This window comes from Pipistrellus kuhlii, unplaced genomic scaffold (genome assembly GCF_014108245.1).
Source record: "Pipistrellus kuhlii isolate mPipKuh1 unplaced genomic scaffold, mPipKuh1.p scaffold_m20_p_3, whole genome shotgun sequence".
Taxonomy (NCBI): domain Eukaryota; kingdom Metazoa; phylum Chordata; class Mammalia; order Chiroptera; family Vespertilionidae; genus Pipistrellus; species Pipistrellus kuhlii.
In genome coordinates, this window is record NW_023425529.1 from 101,836,442 (window position 1) to 101,855,042 (window position 18,601).

Sequence of the window (18,601 nt, forward strand, 5' to 3'; positions counted from 1 at the left end):
AATATATTCCTTGAAGTCTGTCTCCCAGGGACAGATTACTGAGGACAAAAGACCCTTTGCTGACACAGAGATGGTCAAAAGTAGGTTTACAATTATTCACATGGAAAAAGACACACAGGTTATGATTGTTACAATAACATTATTAACTCAAAAGAATGTCACAATACAACTTAATTTACCCTCCTCCTGCCTCCCAGCACTACTCTCATCCCCATTCTCTTGACCCCACTTCTACCGTGATACATTGTTAGAATAATAGTCTCCAATGAATCACATCTCCCTGGCTCTATGTCCTTTTGGTCTTCCCATTAAATGGTGGCATCTGTTTCTCCACCCCTTGAATCAATTGATTCCATAGGGGGGGACTGTTTGGATCATTAGAATGTGGTAAAGTAGCATTAAACACGTTCTGGAGCCTAGATGTTAAGGCTCTAGGACCACCCTGCTGTTAAAAAGCCCATTCTGCTCTATTGGAGGACAAGAGGTCATGTGAAAAGGATTGAAATGCCCAGCTAACAGCAAGCAGCAGCTGCTGACAGTGAGTGGAGCCATCTTAGACTTCCCAGCACCGAAGTCTTGCAAGTCTTTTTGCAAGATAAGCAACAGAACCACTGAGATTTTCAAGCCTAAGAATTGTGAAAGGTAATAAATCATTGCTGTTTTAGGCCACTAAGTTTTGGAATGGTTTCTATAACAATTGATAACTGATATATCCTCCAAAGGAAAAAAAAATGTTTTGTGGGAAGCTTTCTACAAAAAAAAAAAAAGAGACATAACATGATTTTCCCTCCTTCTATTGGTTTACTCCCACCCCCAGGCTTATACTGTTCTGCCCTCTCTGCATTCTGGAAATATGCTATTAAAAGTTTACTCTTGGGTGGGGACTTTCCTCTGGCTTGTCTCTTGAATTATCAAAGGATTCCTCTTAGGTTCATTCTCTGAACATGTTAACAAATGTTTGAAAGGAAAGAGGGAGGAAAATGGTTTAACCTGAGCTCCCAAAGGCAGAGGGAATATATTCATATACCATTTTGTATACACCCATCACAAATCCCTTGAAATAGGCACTGAGTAAACATTTACTAAAAGATGACAAGGAGGAACAGAGAAGGTCACCATGAAAGACATTGGATCCCAATCTTATTTAGGACAAGCAAAGTGTTATGTACTCTATGGACAAAAATCCCTAAAAGACAGGAACAGCCAGAAGCAAAAATAAGGTTGGGTTGTAATATTCTAAAAGCAGGGATAGGGAATGTCAGGCCTGCAGACTGTATAAGACCTGAGAACTCATTTGGTCTTGCCCAGAGGCGGGACTCAAAATTTAATAAATCTAGGAGCTTTTTTCATAGCAACATAAATTCACATTAAGCGGATTACGTTAATTAAATGACGTTGAAAGTATCCAAATGGCCTTTGGCAGAAAAAAGGTTCCCCACCCCTGCTCTAAAGTTATAGCAAGGAACACATCAACTAAATTCTGGTACATTTACAATAAACCCTTCCACATATATGTAGTACATTAGTAATCACTAAGAGGGGAAAATCATAACAGCATCTTGATGTAGGAGGAAAGCTCACTTTGGGGAAAGTGCTGGATATTTCTTCCAGTGAGGAATGATGACTAAGAGTCTAATAATTCCCAGAGTTTAAAAGTTGTGCTTCAGAAACACTGCTTGGAACTGAAAATCTCCTGAATTTTTGTTTGTTTTTTAATTTTAACTTTCACATTTTAATATTTCTGAAAGTTGCATATATTTTTCTTTTTAAAAAAAATCTTTATTGTTGAAAATATTATGTATGTCCCACTTCCCTCCCTCCCCCCCCCCATTGACCTCCTCCAGTCCCCCTCTGCTGCCCCGCCCCCATAGGCCCTCACCACCCTACAGTCTGTGTCTAGGGCTTATGCATATATGCATACAAGTTCTTTGGTTGATCTTTTCCTATCCACCCACTCCTGCCTTCTGAGTTTCTTTGGTAAAACCACAAAACAAAATGAACTTCAGTTCTGGGAAGATTTTTCTGAGAAAATCCAGGTTATCAATCCAAGAGTTAAAGAAACATAATCTTATGTATAAGCTAACCAAATTTTGCATCAGTATTTAAAAAATAACAAGCAAGTAATTTTTGTTAAAATTATGGCTTTTGTTCCTTATCAGTCTACTAGGAATGTAAACTAACAGAGAGACTATGCAAACATCTAGAAGCAATAGTCAGATCTAGATTGGACCATTGCTGAATCTGGCTAAGTCCAGTTGAAACCAGCTCTTATTTAGAAATGACCTGAACTGGGAAGTTACTGTAAGTCTCATTTCCTAGCCAGGCTCTGTCTCATAAGTAATATTAATATTCCTATGTTACTGATGCATTTTTTGGTTTATTGTTTGGTTTGGTTTGATTTGGCTTCAGTTGGTTTTCTTTTAGTTGTTTTTAATGTGCCACTGCCAGATGTTAAACATTAGTTGGCTCTCCTACAAGCTATATTCTGAAAAATAATAAAGCAAAGACTACTAGAGCTATAAAATAAATAAAATCCACAAAGCCAATTTACTGGCCTGCCAGGTAAGGAAACACACACAAGCAAAGAAATTCACTTAATGGTTAGCTGAGGGGGGAAAGTCAGGATGTTTAATCTAGAAAAAGTGATTAAGGCTTGACAACTAGTACTCCAGAAATCAATCCTAGGTTCAAACAAATTCAATTGTTCATTGTCCTGGAAGAGTCTGTAGTTGGGCCCAATAGTGGTTTGGTGTTTTGGGCCACATCAGCTTGTTAGAATCAGTCATAATGGAACACAGTATTTTATTTTATTGTAATATCTCCTGAGTGGAAAATTTTCCTTCTACAATTCTCACCTGCTCCTCCTCTATCAAAGCTCCATATATCACACACATATCTGGAAGGTAATGTGTCTCTCCTCACAGTCCTCAGCTCAGTGCTTTAAAATAACACAGTAAAGATTTGTAAAATGTGTATACAAATCAAAGACATTCATGTGCTCAGATGGTCCACTGCTCTGCCCAGTTATGCCCTAGAATTTGCCTTTCTTCCCATACTCCATCCACTTCTACCCAACATGTTTATAGAGCTAAAAATTATGCTATGGCATGCTATAAATAAAATAGAGCAAGACTATGCCTGTGAAATCCTCCTTCAATAGCAAATATTAGCTAATAAAATACTTATGTATGATAATGCCAAACAATCATGACTCCTAGAGTTCTCATTAGATTTTAAGAACATCACTAGTCAAAGGTCAAGGAAGCTTTTCAGGACATAGCAGTAGTTGAAGAAAAGAGGAGATGGTAACATAGAGAAATAGTAGAAGGTGGGAGGAATTAGAAGAAAAGGTGAAGAGCAAGGAGAAATAAGAAAAATGGTTTAGGATAAAAAATATACTGTAACTGAAGAAATCAGACTGATCTGGACATATGCAACCACAAGGCCAGAAAGGAATAGTGGCAGCTGGAGAAACTTGCAAAGTTAAGCAAGTCTATTTTGCAAAGTCTGGACAGGAAAATGCTGTTGGCTAAAGCAGAAAATAAGGTGATTTTCCCCCTGCTGATGTTTCCTTGTGGTTCTGCCAAAGCTCTGATCTTCAGAACCAGAAATTAAGTAAATAGACAAACTTATTCAGAAGATGTGTCCTCTTTGCTCCCCCGAGAATGGTGTCAAACCTGCCTGGGATACTAGAAATTTCTGTGACTTTGGTAGCAAGGCATTAGCCAGCATGTTTCTCTTCATCCCACAACACCTGCTCCTGAAAGAAAAGCATTTGTTCCTTGCATGCAAATCATTTTTTATAAAAAGGCATCTAATTAGCATTCAGTGAAATTACCCTGCAGCAGGTAAAACATATTAGACACAAATTCAGAAATAAAAAAATAGACTCATTATGTACAAGCCTGGAGCCAACATTTGCTGTAGTACAGCTATTCTCAATATTTTCCTTGTGCCTAATTAATAGTTCTCTAAAATCCTCTGTGAATATTTGCCAGCTCTGGCAGCCAGAGATTTGACTGCATGTTCAGAGTCAATGTTCAAACTACAAAAATGCCTTCTTCTCTCAGGAGAGGCAATCACAGCCCAGAGAGGTGAGTGAATTATTCCAGTTTACATAACTGGGCAGAGTTCTTGAGTTCTTGGTACAAGTGTGTGTGTGTGTATTTCACAGCACTATGCTAGACACTATCCCCATTTATCATCCACACCCCTCTCCTCCACTTTCATGGCATCCCATACAACTCAAGAATGCTTTGGGCTGCCATTAACAAATTTTGACTGACAGAAAAACATGAAGACAATTATAATTTACATGGTAAAGGGCTGGAAGTAGGTGGTCCTAGGGTTTGTTCTGAAGCTCAATAATGTGATTAAAAAAAAAAATTCAGGCTTTCCTCATATTTCTGTTTGAGCACCCGTAGCAGGTGGACCTCTCATCCTTGAACTTGTGACCTTACGATGACAAGATGGCTTCAGAGCTCCAGGCATCACATAGTCATAGCAGTGCCAAACAGTAAAGAATGGCGTGAACGGAAAAGGGCTTTGTTTTCATCATGGAGGAGAATCTTTCTCAGAAATGCCTCTCTGGCCAGAACTAGATCAGATGGTCACTATCAGCTGCTAAAATGCTGGGAAAGAAAATATCCAGTAGATTATAACAGAGGTGACAAGACTGGCTTAAACCAATGATGGCACATTGTCATTATTAACAAAATTTAACCTAATAATAGAGTAATATGCAAATTAACCATCACTCCGCTATACAAGCCATGCCCACCGGTCACGCCCACCAACCAATTAGAGTGAGTATGCAAATTAGTCCAACAAAAATTGTGGTTAATTTGCATACTAGAAGGGAGGGAGGAGTAAAGACTGAAGACACCACAGAAGAAAGCGGGAGGGAAAGTGGAAAGCAAGGGGGCTGGGGCTGCTGGAGAGGAAGTACTGGCAGCGTGTGCAGGGCGGGGCGAGATGCACAGCGGCAGCGGGATGGTAGCGGGAGCCAGAGTGCAGCGGGTCGGGTGGGTGGGGCAAGGTGTGCAACAGCAGCGCACAAGGCCCCAGAGGCGGTGGCAGTGCAGTGGTGGTGGCAGCACACGCCACCGTGGGCTGGGTGGGGCAGTTGGATGGGCGGGGCATGCCCCACCATCCCGCCCCGCCCCACCCTAACTGCTGCAGCGGGAGGGGGCGGGGCAGGAGGGAAGCCCACTGGAAGTCTTGCAGGAATATTCCGCAACAGGTGCCTAGTGGATTCTATAAAAAGGAAGAAAGAGAGTGGCTGTTAGGTAGATATATCAGTTAACTGTTTATGTGTAACATACCTCCTTTTAGACTCAGAGGCTTAAAACAGCAGTCTTTTGTTATTTCTCAAGTATCTGGAATTCAGTTGACCCAGCTGGACTCAATTGAGTGGTTCTGATTATCTCAGCCAAATTTGTTCAAGTAACTAGAACATTGGGATTTCTGGACTGATTGAGGCTCTGTTCCTTATCTCTCCTCCTTTTAGTAGGATGAGCAGGTCACTTAAGTATGTTCTTTTCATCACAATGGCTAAGGCACAAGAATGCAAGCAGAGTCATGCATCCCAGCTTAATAAACAACTCACTGTGGGACACCCCCTTTTCATTCAATCCCAAGACACTCACCCCAACATCCACGCACTGTGCTTCTCTTACAGTCCTCCCCCTCTGCTATGGGCTGGATGCTTGTGTCCTCTCCAAATGCATATGTTGAAAATTAACCCCAATGTGATAGGATTTGCAGGTGAGGATTTTAGGGGGAATTAGATCATGAGGGGTGGTTAGTGCCCTTATAAAATAAACCTTAGAGTTCTCTCACCCCTTCTTACCATGTGAAAATACAGCAAGAAGAGGGCTACCTATGAACCCGGGAGTGGGCCCTCATCAAAGATCAAAACTGCCAGCACCTTGATCTTGGACTTCTCTCCTCCATAAAGTGAGAAACAAATGTTTGTCACCCAGTTTATGCTATTCTATTGGAGCAGCTCAAAAAGGCTAACGCATCAGACATGAGAGGCTCACAGGTGATACTTAATATTAGGTTAGCCATTCATTCACTCATCCTCTCATCTTCTTATTTGTTCATTTTGTGACAAGCAATGCCTAAAACTGAATACAAAGATCAATAAGACAAATTCCTGCCTAACAGAATTGTGTCTGTCTTGAAGTCTTTGCTCTGTAGTTGGAGGGTGGGAAGAAACAAAACAAATAAGTCCAGCAAAGCTTCATCATTGCATATGGAAGGTATGTATTGAATATAGAAATTCAAAAGCATCCAGCATATGTTCTATAAACATGAGGAACTGGCAATGAACTTAAACCCCTCAAGGAGTTAATAGAAGAGGCCCCCTCTTCACAGTCCATTAAAAGCCCATCGGAGGTCCATTGCGGTGTATCTGTTTTCATACCTGTTTTCCTAGTGGAAGGTGAACCTCTCCAAAGCAGGGACACTACCTTATTTATCTGTTTCCCAAACATACCCTAGCACAGCACGTGACCCAGAAGTAACACCGTGTTACACCTATGAAGACTGCCTTTCATAAAAGAAAATAGTTGGCATCAAATAAGGATTGCTTTGGCCAATGAAATCTAAGCAAAAATAACGTGCCATTTTCTGCCAGAAACTTTAAGAGTTAGTATACAACTTGGCACTTTCTCTTTTTCCTCTCTGCCACAGTAACCACTTATTTCCAACAGTAATCACCCCATGAGCCTGGGTCCCAGAAGAAAGAGGCATAAACAAATTATCTAGAATGGACAAGTCATATATATAAGAAATTAACCTTTGTGTAATAAGCCACTAAGATTTGGAGTTTTTCATCACACCAAAACCTATGATATATAACTAATTCACCAAAAATACCCCTTTATTTTTCTGAATAGAGTTAAAGAGTTTTACTAAATCATTAATTTCACTCCAGTCATCAAGCATTTATTAATCACTCACTATAAGCAGAAGCCTATACTAGTAAAAGCAGTGGTCACAGAGATAGTGAAAGGTGTCTGTTCTCAGAGAATTTGCAGCCTCAGGAAGAAGGTAGCAATGCCTCTGAATGGCGATACAGGATATTAAAATACAGGATTGAAATATTTTTATATTTGGGATATTTCACTGTCCCAAATCCCAAATATTTCCTTTCTGCCTCAGTTGTTCCAGGCCTCCCTCAGGAAACCACACACACACACACACACACACACACACACACACACACACACTCACATATATGCCCATGATCAAGAATTGTAGGATTTACCTTACACCATAGAACGGGTCCACTGGAATCATGTGTAATCATTTGGATTGATCTGTGTTGATGTCTTTGTTAAATATTTCTAAAATTACCCTTGGAGACACAAAAATACTTTGGTACCTTGAGTATAAACTTCAAAGGAAGCATACAAAGAAGGATTAATGACCCATCTGCAGATTTGTATAAAGCTAACTTCCCCCAACTGGTCTTCTGGTACCTGACATTTGAAGTACTGCCTGAGTGATGTAAGGTTTTCTTCTTAGAAAGGATTAAGGTTCTATTCAAACAGAACTTCCAGTGCTCAAGCTTTCTGACCATACATGTGTATAGTGCACACACGTACACACCCACACCAGAGGCTTTCTTCTAGAAAGCAGTGACTTGGGCTTGACAATCATTTACTTCTAATGATTATGCAACATGGTAAGTACTCAATGATTCACTGTCCCAACTATCCCTCTCCATCATGTAGAATTGATTTTTTCCCCTTCACACCCTGTCCAAATTTGTACCCTGATACACTGACATTAATTCATCTGTTGCTGCCCCTAAACTCTAGTGTCTATTTCCAGCACTGGCACAAGTAGAATTGATAAAAATGGCTCTGGATTTAGGGGAAAGGGGAAAAGAAGAAAGGGCTAAAGAGTAAATCTGGCAGACCATAACAAATACAGAGTGGAGAGAAGAGGAGGAGCCAGCAAATGGTACTAAGAAGAAATAAGGGGAGAAATCAAAGAATTAGGAGATGGGGTTGACAGACCAAGAGAGAGGGACCAAGGATAAACCCCTTTGGTGAAACAAGCTTCAGGAAGGAGTCAGTGTTCCATGTTAAACTTAGGACACAGCTAGGATATGCTTCAAGTTAGGGACTGAAAATAGGACAGGGGATGTGGCATTTAGGATGTAGTGATTTACCTTAGGATAAGTGTCATGGTTAATTGGGGAGGAAACTGAAGATCCAGATTGGGGTAAATAAATAATAAGGGATGGGAGTGTAGACAGTGAGAGTAGCAGTAGTCTCTCCAGAAGTTTGGCAATAAAATAAGGAAATTAGTCAACATAAAGGAAGAAAAGGGTAAGGGGGATATTTCTTCGTAACAGGAAAGACCTGAATGTGTCTTGTGCTATTTATACACACCAATATAGATTATGGCCTCTGAAGATGGTCGTGGGAAGAATACCAACTTGGCCTATATTTGGGCCCTCACATGCACAGCCTTTATTCTCAGATTATCATGTTTATAAGCTCCTGGACAACTTTCCAGGACCTTCGTGTAAAAGGCAGAAGAAAACATCAGAGAGGGTCATGTGCAGGCATGCTGATCAGTCTCCCAACAGGTGTTCCTCTTGGTTGAGACAGTTATTGTATTTATGTATTTAAGCTCTGCTCATGTTTCTGCCATGATAGAACTGCCTCACTTCCATATCATGCTTGTTTGTTATCACAATAAATGAAATTTTCAAGTCACTAGAGAAAAATATTCTTTTTTTAAAAAATCTCCTCTTCTGGCCCTACCTGGTTTGGCTCAGTGGAAAGAGCTTCGGCCTGATGACTGAAGCGTCCCAGGTTCTATTCCAATCATGGCCATGTATCTTGGTTGCAGGCTCGATCCCCAATCTTGGTCAGGACATGTTCAATCAATGTGTCTCTCTCACATTGATGTTTCTCTCCCTCTCTTCCACTATCTCTAAAAATAAATAGAAAAATATCCTTAGGTGAGGATTCACAAACAAACAAACAAACAAACAAACAAAAACTTTTCTGGATCCTCTGGCTTTTTCAAATTTTAGAGAGTTGTAGTGAGTGTGTGTTCCATCTGGAGGAACCGAAGGCAGAGATAAACTTGTGAAGGAGACCTGAGGAAAGCCAGGCACATATCATGTGCTCTGTCATTATGCTCCTTTATATTCAGATAGAACCACTGTGATTACACATTATAAGCATACTAGAGGCCCAGTGCATGAAAGTTCATGCACTGGAGGGGGGTCCCTCAGCCTGACCTGCCCCCTCCAACAGTCCAGGAGCCCTCAAGGGTGGGAGGCAACCCGATGATCAGGAGAAGGTGACGCCCCATCACACCTCAGTGAGACACAGGATTTGAGTTATCTATCAGATGTAATATGTTTGTCTCACTCTGTATTCTTATTTCTTTTAAAAATATATATATATTTTATTGTTTTTTTACAGAGAGGAAGGAGATGGACAGAGCACTAGAAACATCGATGAGAAAAACATCAACCAGCTGCCTCCTGCACACCCACTACCAGGGATGTGCCCACAAATAAGGTAGATGCCCTTGACGGGAATTGAATCTGGGACCTTTCAGTCTGCAGACAGACGTTCTATCCACTGAGCCAAACCGGTTTCGGCTGCATTTTTATTTCTGTTTTGTCCCAGGGCACTGCTAATAAGCCAGCTGTTGGGGATGAAAGTCCAACCTTGGCCCCAAATCAAAGAAGCTATCTGGTCACCTTTTAAGGACAAGGTGGCAATAGACTTATTCCATAGCCCCTGGGATATGTGAGTTCCAGGAAACCATATTAATGGTGGTAGAATATGATGATGGTGGTGGTGACAGTGGAAAGAGTAGGATTGAGAGATAGAGGGACCTGAGATGGCCAAAGGGAGTGATCAAAAACTTCACTCTGGGTCATACATCAAAGAACAATGGCTCTGGTCTACTCATTGACAGGTCTGCCATGAAAGACAAGGTTAATGTTTATTTCCTACTAATGCTTTCTTTAGTGCTGGGCATGATGCCTAAACACAGAATTTAAAAAAAAATTATTGTTGATAGTATTACAGATATCTCCAATCCCAACCCCCTACACACACTTTCCCCCTTTCCACCCAGTCCTCCTGCCACTGTCCCCTCAGGTCTTCACTATGCTATTGCCTGTGTTCATGGGCTATGCATACAAGTATATAAGTTCTTTGGTTTATCTCTTCTTATGCCCCAAACACACAACAAGGTATGTCAGGCTGTTCCAGACCTCCATGCTTCGGGTCTTATTTTGTCGGTCAATTCACTTTGTTCATGAGATTCCACAAATAAGTGATATCATATGATATTTGTCTTTCTCAGATTGGCTTATTTCACTTAGCAAAATAGTCTCCAGGTCCATCCATACTGTCCCAAAAGAGTAAGAGATCCCTCTTTATTTTTTTACAACTGCATAGTATTCCATAGTGTAAATGTCCACAGCTTTTTAATCCATTCATCTACTGATGGGAACTTGGGCTATTTCCAAATCTTAGCTATTGTAAATACTGCTGCCATGAGCGTAGAAGTGCATATATTCTTTATGATTGGTATTTTGGGATTTTTAGGATATATTCCTAGAAGTGAAATCACTGGGTCAAACTGAAGTTCCATTTTTAATTTTTTGAGGCAACTCCATAGTGGCTGAACCAATCTGCATTTTCACTAGCAGTGAACTAGTGTTCCTTCTTCTCCACATTCTCACCAGAACTGGTTTGTTGATTTTTTTTTTTTACAACAGCCATTGTGATAGGTATGAGGTGATATCTCATTGTGGTGTTAATTTGCATTTCTCTGATGATTAGTGACTTTGAGCATTTTTTCATATGTCTCTTGGCCATTTGTATGTACTCTTTGGAGAAATAAATGTGTTAGCCCCATAACAAGCCCCAGTATCCTCCTCTGATGACAACTATTCCCCAATGGAAAGCTATTGGTCTCTGGTAGAGGCTTTACATCTTACCAAATGATACCAACTTGACTGTAAAACCCAATGGTCCATCAGGTATTAACTATTCATCATGAATTAAATCCATCAAATTGGACATGCACAGCAAAATTCCATTATAAATTGGAAGGTTCAATTATTATAATCATTCAAAATTAAAATTTAAATATCATTTGAATTCTTATTGTTTAAGCTGTTCTGTTTTTTCCCCTTGCTTTTTATAGAGACAACTAGAGGCCTGATGCATGAAATTCATGCACAGCAGGGGGGTTCCTCAGCATCACTTGCACCCTTTTGCAATCTGGGACCCCATGGGGGATGTCCAACTGCCAGTCCAACTGCAGGAATTCCTGCATATCGGGCCTAAACCAGCAGTTGGACATTCCTTTTGCAATCTGGGACAGCTGGCTCCTAATCGCTGGCCTGCCTGCCTGCCTGATCGCCTCTAATCACTCTGCCTTCTGCCTGATTACACCTAACTGCTCACCTGCCTATATGATCGCCTCTAATCACTCACCTACCTTCCTGATTGCCCCTAACTATTTGCCTGCCTACTTGATCACCCCTAACCATTCTGCCTTCCTGCCTGATCATCACTAACCACCTCTGCCTCTGTCCCCACTGCTGTGGCTTTGTCTGGAAGGACATCTGAGATGACAGTCCAGAGCGTTGTTTGACTAATTAGCATATTTTGCTTTTATTACTATAGATCACATGTGTCAAACACAAGGCCCGCGGGCCAAATCCGTCCCGCCAGGCCTTGCAATGTGGCCTGCACCACGCTGTCACCACTGCACTCCGCTGCGTTTCCATCACAATGACAGTTTATGACTGTTCAGTAAACCATTCAGCCCGCGATTTAGGCTGGATTTTAGATTTTGGCCCCTTCTCTGATTGAGTTCGACACCCCTACTATAGATAGTTTATGCCTTCCTATTCCTAAAAACTTCAAAAATTGAAGGTTTTTATGTTTCAGCCTTTGAATATGCCAATTTAAAACTTCCAACTGATTTTTAACAAAATACAAACAAAATTTATCAGAACTGTTTATAGAAAGTTCAATGCCATAAGAACACTTAGGTTGATTGACAGTCATTCTTCAAAGGCTCAGCAAACTGAAACTCTGACCCATCATTAGCAGAAAAGAGAGAAAACATGTTCTACCATCTGAAATATTTTTTTATATTTATCTAATATTTTGATAAATACAACAATGTTGTAGCCCAATGGCAACAACTCTAATGATAGATAAATATTTGTAAATATTAACAACTGTGTTTCCCCGAAAATAAGACATCCTCCGAAAATAACATCTAGCACATGGAAAGATAAGACATCCCCTGAAAATAAGACCTAAGGCAACTTTGGGAGAAAAAATTAATATAAGACACTGTCTTATTTTCGGGGAAACAGGGTACATATGTTTTGATTAGTAAAATATTACAGCTTGTTTGGATATAATTATGTGAATATCTTAATCACAATCTATGCTTCATAAATTTTTTAATTTAGTAAAATAATTGTTTTTATAATACTTGGTCCCAACAAAATTAGTATTTGTCATTATCACCATAAAAACAAGTAATTTTTATTTCTAATGTTAAATTGCATCTGCATTTGTAAGCATTTACAATAATGTTTCCTTCAATAAAATGAACTTCTAAAAGTGTCATTATGATTCCATGAAGCAGATAATAAAACATAAACACTTTGGGAATTAACAGACTTCTATTTGAAGATTTCTGATGACATTGTCATCACTTACCTGTTCACAAAGTTCTTCTGAAAGTGATATGAAGATGTTAATAGTCATCATTTCACTTTTCAGAAATAAATAAGAAACTTGGGGGTTGAAAAAGAGCAAAATTAACTTAGAATAATAGTTGATTTAAACGAAAAGTCATGATGCTGCCACTACAGATGTTAAACCATCATTTTTAGCATATTCTTCTTCAAATTACTACCTATTTTTTAAAGCAGATGCTGAAGCTTTTTCATGAAATTTGTATCTTCTGGTTTTCATGTTCTTTTTTCTTTTATATATATTTTACATTCTGTATTTTAAATTTAAAATGTTGAATAAAACAAAGCCAAGAATCGAGCCACAATGGATTTTAAGCCCTCCCTCTATTTTTTTATCTGTTCATCAATATTGCTTGAGTATGATTAATCAAAGAGGTAGGACTTCAGCTAACTGTGATGTTTCTGTTTTACCACCTGTTAAAACTATGGAGAGCACATGTTCATTCTTCTTACTACAATTATAGTTAAATATATATATATGACAGCTCAATTTTGAAAATAAAATATATTTTAATGAACACTGCCTTTATAATTATTCAAAGTGTGTGTATACATTTTGGGGAACACCCTATATACACTGAGTGGTCAGATTATTATAATCTCTGAACACATAATAATCTGGCCACTCTGTGTGTGTGTGTGTGTGTGTGTGTGTGTGTGTGTGTGTGTGTGTATTAGAGGCCTGATGCATGAACTTGTGCATGGGTGGAGTCCGGCAAGCCTGGCCGGGGGAGGGAACATGAGTAGTTGGCCAGCCTGCCTGCTGGTTGAACTCCTGGTCTAGGCAACAATTTGCTTGTGAGCCTTTTATTATATAGGATATACACTGAGTGGCCAGATTATTATTCACTCAGAGATCATAACAATCTGACCACTCGTTGTACATTTTGTGATCTATTTTCGCTTAGCTATTCTGGGCTTTAGCTTTTGGATATGCAGATTAGGTTATATCACCCATGTGGCCTTTTATAAAACCCAGCCGAGATTTTTGGAAATAAGTCAGCTCCCCCCACAGTTTTGTTCCCTGTCTACCAAACTTTTCTTCTTGAATTATTGGGGTCTGATTGTCCAAGTGTTTTTAGAAGCTTCCCACCATTGTCTCCCCTTCTCTTTGACTTTCCTGGCCCTGGGATCCCATTATAAATTCTGTGGCTCGTTTTTGTGTTCAATAAAATGAACTTCTAAAAGCATGTAAAAGATGTTTTCCTAACAGCTAACTACCATAAACAACACAACCAGTTTTCTCTAGTCACTAACATAATCACTCTCTTGATATTCTGGAAAATGTTAGAATTCCAGATGGTGTGTGTGTGTGTGTGTGTGTGTGTGTGTGTGTGTGTGTATGTATTTTTAATCTACCATTCTACTTGTCATTCTAAGCCTGCTCCATCCTGGTCATATTAATAAAATAATATTTTTCTAATTACTTCCATATTGTTCATGTTCTATACATTTGTATAAAATCATTTAAGGCCAAAACATTTTTCCTAATTATTTGGCTATTATTTTCTTCTCGAGGCCTGGTGCACGAAATTATTGCACAGGGGGTGGGGGGGTTTCCCTCTTCCCAGCCTGCACCCTCTCTAATCTGGGACCCCTGGAGGGCAGTCAGACACCCCTCTCACAATCCAGGACTGCTGGCTCCCAACTGCTCATCTGTCTGCCTTCCTGGTTTCCCCTAACCACTCTGCCTGCCAACCTGAACACCCCCTAACCACTCCCCTGCCAGCCTTATTGATGTCTAACTGCTCCCCTGCCAGCCTGATTGCCCTTAACTTATCTTCCCTGCATGCCTGGGCACCCCTAATTGCCCTCCACTGCAGGCCTGGTCCCCACCCCAACTGCTCTCCCCTGCAGGCCTGGGTCCCCACCAACTGCCCTTCCCTGCAGGCCCAGTCACCCCCAACTTCCCTCCTCTGTCACCCTTAACTGCCCTCCCCTGCAAGCTTGATCACACCCAACTGCCCTCCCTTACAGGCCTGGTCCCTCCCAACTGCCTTCCCCTGATGGCCTGATTGCTCACAATTGCCCTCCCCTGCTGGCCTGATCCTTCCCAACTACCCTCCCCTGCTAGCCATCTTGTGGCAGCCATTTTGTGTCCACATGAGGACAGCCATCTTTGACCAACTGGGAATAGCCATCTTGTGTGTTGGAGTAACAGTCAATTTGCATATTATTCTTTTATTAGATATGAGGATAGAGGCCTGGTGCACAGATGGGGTCCACAGCCGGTTTGCCTAGGAGGGTGTCCTGGATCAGGGTGGGGGTTCCCTTGGGGTGTGAGGTGGCCTGAGTGAGAGGGGCTTGTGGTGATTTGCAGGCCGGCCATACCCCTGGTGACCCAAGCTGAAGCCCTGGAATCTGGGATTTATTTATCTTCTATAATTGAAACTTCATAGCCTTCAGTGAAGGCCAGGGCAGGCCAGGAACTTGGCTTCCTCTATTGCTGAGGAAACCCAAGCCTCCTGCTCACTCAGTGGCTGCAGCCATTTTTGTTGGGATTTATTTATCTTCTACTTGAGGCTTGGTGCATGAAATTTGTGCATGGGGGGAGGTAGTCCCTCAGCCCAGCCTGCATCCTCTCACAATCCACAACTGCTGGCTCCCAAACTGCTTGCCTGCCTCCCTTCCTGATTTCCCCTAACCACTTCTGTCTGCCGGCCTGATTAATGTCTAACTGCTCCCCTGCCAGCCCGTTTGCTCCCAACTTCTCTCCTCTGTCAGCCTGGTCACCCCTAACTGCCCTCCCCTGTAGGATTGATTGCCTCCAACTGCCCTCTATTGCAGGCCTGGTCCCTCCCAACTCCCCTCCCTTGCAAGCCTAGTGCCTCCCAACTGCTCTCCCCTGCTGGCCATTGTGTCCACATAGGGGCAGGATCTTTGACCACATGGGGGCAGCCATCTTGTGTGTTGGAGTGATGGTCAATCTGCATATTACTCTTTTATTAGATAGGATAGAGGCCTGGTGTATGGGTGGGGATCAGCTGGTTTGCCCTGAAGGATATCCCGGATCCGGGTGGGGGTTCCCTTGGGGCATGGGGAAGCCTGAGCAAGGGCCTGTGGTGGTTTGCAGGCTAGCCGCACCCCCTCCCCCAAGTGGAGGCCCTAGTATCTGGGATTTGTTTACCTTCTACAATTGAAGCTTTGAAGCCTGGAGCGGAGCCAAGCCTTCTGCTCGCTCAGTGGTAGCAGCCATTTCTGTTTGGATTTGTTTACCTTCTGTAATTGAAACTTTGTAGCCTTGAGTGGAGGCTTAGGCTGGCAAGGGCAGGCAGAAAGCTTGACTTCCTCCATTTCCGGGGAAATTGCCTCCTTCCTGCTCTCTGTGGCTATAGCCATCTTGGTTGGGTTTATTTGCATACTCTCTCTGATTGGCTGGTGGGCATGGCTTATGAGTGTGGTTTGTGGAGTGGAGTGATGGTTAATTTGCCTATTATTCTTTTATTAGGTAGGATAATTGAAACTTTATAGCCTTGAGTAGAGGTAAGTTTGGGCCGGCCAGGGAGTGCAGGAAGCTTGGCTTCCTCCATTGCCGGGGAAACCCAAGCCTCCTGCTCACTCCATGGCCACAGCCATCTTGATTGAGTTAATTTGCATACTCACTCCTGATTGGCTGGTAGGTGTGGCTTGTGGTATAGTGGAGCTGTGGTCAATTTGCATATTAGATAGGATAATTGAAAGCATAGGCATATCCTCTGACTTCAGGCTTCTGTCTTCTGAAGCATCCAGTACAATGTATTGGGTGAATATTTTTATAACAAATAAATGAATGAAAGTATCATATATCACTTTCATTTGGAAGCATCCAGGATTAGAAATACTTTTCATGCATTTCTCCCCACAAATATTTTTATTACATTAAAGAAATTAGAAATTTCCCTCCAAATTCAATCTTCCCAACCTATCGAGATACATTGTATGCTTCAGCAGGATCCTACCTGCCTCTGCCCTACACCCAGCATTACAAGACAAAGTTCAGAAAACTACTAATAGTTGTGTGATTTTTGTCAAGTTACTTAACTTCTCTGTACTTTAGTTGAGGAACTATAAAATAATAATATCTACTTCAAAAGAAACCACCTCTATAAAGCATTAGAAACAGTGCCTGACAAACGCTTAGTCTTCAATAGACATTAGTATATATTATTTCTATTCAAGGCACTAACCTGTTACTGTTTTTCACAACTATCTGTTTTTTCTTCCGCTGACATTGATTTTTAAAATATATATTATTATCAATTTTTAGAGGGGGCAGGAGAGAGAGGGAACCATTAATGTGAGAACAAAACATCTGTTGGTTGCCTCCTGCATGCCCCCTATTAGGTGTCAATCCTGAGTATGCCCTGACTGGGAATCAAACTGGCCACCTTTCAGTACATGGGACAATGCCCAACTTACTAAGTCACACCAGCCAGGGTGACATTGATCTTTTAACAGCAAAGAAGTGTTGAGATAATGAAGACAAAAGGCCCAAATCCAGACTATGAATGCAACATTAGTGAAGTCTAGGACATGTGCCAACATATCAACAGGAAGAACCAGCATTTTGTCCCTGTTAATTTGCAAAGTGATTTCTGTGAGCAGCCTCTAGAAGATTGGTGCTCTACATTTAAAGGTTGTTTGACTACCAGAACATCTTGCCCACTCAATAGTTATGAAAATGAGTAAAGAAAAAATGACTTGTAAGATCTAAAGAAAGCATGTTTTAACTTGTCTAATGTAAAAAAGTGAAGTCATAACTTTTTCTGAATTTTGTTTTCTAAGATAAGAAATCTTGTCTGAAGATGCCTGTATGTCAAAAACCAAGTGCCAAGGATAAAAAATTTTGATACACATGTAGAAAATTTAGCCTTCAAGAAATGTGGCTAAAAGTACTAAGAATCATGGACAGGCCTTGGTGGTCATTTCATTCCTTCCATTTACTTTACAGATGATAAAACTGATCCCAAAGAGGTTAGAGACTGTCCAGTGTTACCAGATGTAGTCCCAGGTCATCTTATTGATGGTAAAGTTAGACCAAAAGTACAGAGTCAAATCACACAGCTACACAGGAAAGGCAGACACCATATTAAAACCTGATGGACAAAAACAAACAAACAAACAAAAAAACTCTTCAGAGCTTTAGTGGAATAGAGTATCCTAATATATAAAAAACCCAGGGTCTGTAATGACCAAACCAACAACCAGTCCATCCCCTGCATCCTCAGGCTCCATTGATCAGGTGATAACTAACAAGAGAACCCAGGTCACTCAGGTTCCAATGAATCCATGGCAGCAGCAACTGGTGATCAGGTGGAAGGCAGACCACTTGGTCCCTCCCCACGCCTGCAGGCTCCCATTGATCAGGGGATGGTTAACAGGGAACTGGAGTGAGTGGTGCAGTAGGAACTGGCGAGCAGCTGGAAGGCAGGCCTCTTGGTCCCTCCTCCCGGCCCTCAGACTCCAATCAATTGGTGGTAGGGGTGGGGAGGAACTGTTAACTGGGTTCCTTAGTAGTCCTATAGGTTCACTCTCCAGAGGACAGGCCAAGCACCAACAGACCAGCGCTTCCAGCACAATTCTGACAGCACTGCTGGCCTCCTGGAACTCGGCCTCGGGCACTGTGGCCACTTCTCCTCCCTAGATGCTCCCAAGGAAGAAAGGATACCTCCAGCAGCACCAGGGGTGACCAGCAATGACTGACTGCTCTCCCTGTATTCCCTCCAGGGCACTTGAGCTGGCCACTGCCTGCCCTGCTCCAGATGAAGTGTGATCACTGCACACAGAAGGAATGTAGTAAAAAAACAAAAAGCAATGACCAAAAGAATGCCACAG